This window comes from Coregonus lavaretus (assembly GCF_964263955.1).
Source record: "Coregonus lavaretus genome assembly, chromosome: 31".
Taxonomy (NCBI): Eukaryota; Metazoa; Chordata; class Actinopteri; order Salmoniformes; family Salmonidae; genus Coregonus; species Coregonus lavaretus.
In genome coordinates this window covers 38,742,532-38,746,183 of record NC_140018.1, presented here as the reverse complement: position 1 = coordinate 38,746,183, position 3,652 = coordinate 38,742,532, and positions in this window count along the sequence as shown.

Here is a 3,652-nt window from a genome sequence, read left to right as displayed (position 1 = left end):
TGTCCAGGCCCGTCTGAAGTTTGCTAGAGTGCATTTGGATGATCCAGAAGAGGATTGGGAGAATGTCATATGGTCAGATGAAACCAAAATAGAACTTTTTGGTAAAAACTCAACTCGTCGTGTTTGGAGGACAAAGAATGCTGAGTTGCATCCAAAGAACACCATACCTACTGTGAAGCATGGGGGTGGAAACATCATGCTTTGGGGCTGTTTTTCTGCAAAGGGACCAGGACGACTGATCCGTGTAAAGGAAAGAATGAATGGGCCATGTATCGTGAGATTTTGAGTGAAAACCTCCTTCCATCAGCAAGGGCATTGAAGATGAAACGTGGCTGGGTCTTTCAGCATGACAATGATCCCAAACACACCGCCCGGGCAACGAAGGAGTGGCTTCGTAAGAAGCATTTCAAGGTCCTGGAGTGGCCTAGCCAGTCTCCAGATCTCAACCCCATAGAAAATCTTTGGAGGGAGTTGAAAGTCTGTGTTGCACAGCGACAGCCCCAAAACGTCACTGCTCTAGAGGAGATCTGCATGGAGGAATGGGCCAAAATACCAGCAACAGTGTGTGAAAACCTTGTGAAGACTTACAGAAAACGTTTGACCTGTGTCATTGCCAACAAAGGGTATATAACAAAGTATTGAGAAACTTTTGTTATTGACCAAATACTTATTTTCCACCATAATTTGCAAATAAATTCATTAAAAATCCTACAATGTGATTTTCTGGAGAAAAAAATCTCATTTTGTCTGTCATAGTTGACGTGTACCTATGATGAAAATTACAGGCCTCTCTCATCTTTTTAAGTGGGAGAACTTGCACAATTGGTGGCTGACTAAATACTTTTTTCCCCCACTGTACATATATGGACAAGCAATGACAGAGCGGCATGGACTAAGATACAGTACAATATTATAGAATACTGCTACTCGTTGTTTATTATCTATGCATAGTCACTTTACCCCTACCTACATGTTCATATTACCTCAATTACCTCGACCAACCTGTACCCCCGCACATTGACTCAGTACCGGTACCCTCTGTATATGGCCTCGTTATTGTTATTTTATTGTTGCTCTTTTATTTTTTACTTTAGTTTATTTAGTAAATATTTTTCCTAACTCTTATTTTTCTTAAAACTGCATTGTTGGTTAAGGGCTTGTAAGTAAGCATTTCATGGTAAGGTCTTCACTTGTTGTATTCGGCGCATGTGACAAATAAAATGTGATTTGATTTCTGATTTGATTTAATTTAATCATTATGCTTAATTCTATGTACAAAATATATATGTTTATTGTTCTGCATATCTCTTGAGCTGTCTGTATCCTCCTGACCAGTGGTGTTGTAAAAAAATATATATATATATATATGCTTCTTGCTTCTCTGCTAAAATCTGGGTAAAAGATTGAAAGGAATGTGAGCCTTATTCAGTGCATTTAGTAATTGCTTGCTTTTCTAAAGTCTACCATCCTTGCCAGCAGGTATGCCAGCTAAGAACGTTAGGCAATCTCTAACTTAGCAAGAACGAGTGCATTTTGATTTCACTGGTAGAATTGGGAAGTTTCGACTTCCCTGTGTATTCGTCTGCTCATAGTGAACCACAAAGTCCAGCATTCATAGTGAATGCCGATGCCGCCCTGCTAGGTAGATGATGTGCCCACAAACTTGGCTGATGGCATTTTTTACATTGAACGACCAACACACAGTAATCTCAGAACTTCTCTAGGCATTTTTTTTGGAAAATGTTTGTTTTTCACTAATGTTTGTCATAACGACCGTGTGGTGTTTGCTCTGGGCATTACTGACTCAAATGAACGAGATGAGTCGAAAGATTAGTTGTTTTGACTAAACGAGTCAAAAAGATTTGAGTCATTAAAAAGAGCCAAACTTCCCATCACTATTAAAAACACCAATATTCAGATTGAAGAACCACTTTGAGTGTTTCAGAGTACTTCCATTCTGTTCTAAAACAGATTCTGTGGATCAAAACACTTAGATTGGGTTTACATTCAAACACCAGATCTCAGCTTAGGTGCACTACTTTTCATGTTTTCAGTACACAATGATGGCATTTCGAGTCTTTCTATTTCACAGTGCAGGCTGAAAGGTGTGTGAGGAGGGGAGGACTAGGACAAGAATTCAGCCCTGGCATTTTATCCACACCAGCCTCCCGCAGCATCTTCTCTGTTGTCACTCTGTGCTTCTTCTTGTTCTCTGTCTGTCTGTCTGTCTACCTGTCTGTCTGCCCTTCTGCTTAAGCCATATACATTATAAAAGCCAAGCTAACAATTTAGGCTATATTGCAAATTAGTTCCCCTGAATCAACACCTACACCATTACAGGGCTCCAGACTAACATTTTCCTCTGGTGTCACTGGTGCCATTCACTTTTACAGTTGGTGGCACCAGCCCATGATTTGGTCAGACTCAAATCATGATTTATCATCTTATTAACTCATTCATAGTGCTTTATTAAGAAGTATAATAAATAGACTACTGAGGTACAGTGGGGAAAAAAGTATTTAGTCAGCCAACAATTGTGCAAGTTCTCCCACTTAAAAAGATGAGAGAGGCCTGTAATTTTCATCATAGTATATGGGTATATAACAAAGTATTGAGAAACTTTTGTTATTGACCAAATACTTATTTTCCACTATAATTTGCAAATAAATTCATTAAAAATCCTACAATGTGATTTTCTGGAAAAAAAAATCTCATTTTGTCTGTCATAGTTGACGTGCAACTATGACAGAGATTTTTTTTCTCCAGAAAATCACATTGTAGGATTTTTAATGAATTTATTTGCAAATTATAGTGGAAAATAAGTATTTGGTCAATAACAAAAGTTTCTCAATACTTTGTTATATACCCTTTGTTGGCAATGACACAGGTCAAACGTTTTCTGTAAGTCTTCACAAGGTTTTCACACACTGTTGCTGGTATTTTGGCCCATTCCTCCATGCAGATCTCCTCTAGAGCAGTGATGTTTTGGGGCTTTCAACTCCCTCCAAAGATTTTCTATGGGGTTGAGATCTGGAGACTGGCTAGGCCACTCCAGGACCTTGAAATGCTTCTTACGAAGCCACTCCTTTGTTGCCCGGGCGGTGTGTTTGGGATCATTGTCATGCTGAAAGACCCAGCCACGTTTCATCTTCAATGCCCTTGCTGATGGAAGGAGGTTTTCACTCAAAATCTCACGATACATGGCCCATTCATTCTTTCCTTTACACGGATCAGTCGTCCTGGTCCCTTTGCAGAAAAACAGCCCCAAAGCATGATGTTTCCACCCCCATGCTTCACAGTAGGTATGGTGTTCTTTGGATGCAACTCAGCATTATTTGTCCTCCAAACACGAAGAGTTGAGTTTTTACCAAAAAGTTCTATTTTGGTTTCATCTGACCATATGACATTCTCCCAATCCTCTTCTGGATCATCCAAATGCACTCTAGCAAACTTCAGACGGGCCTGGACATGTACTGGCTTAAGCAGGGGGACACGTCTGGCACTGCAGGATTTGAGTCCCTGGCGGCGTAGTGTGTTACTGATGGTAGGCTTTGTTACTTTGGTCCCAGCTCTCTGCAGGTCATTCACTAGGTCCCCCCGTGTGGTTCTGGGATTTTTGCTCACCGTTCTTGTGATCATTTTGACCCCACGG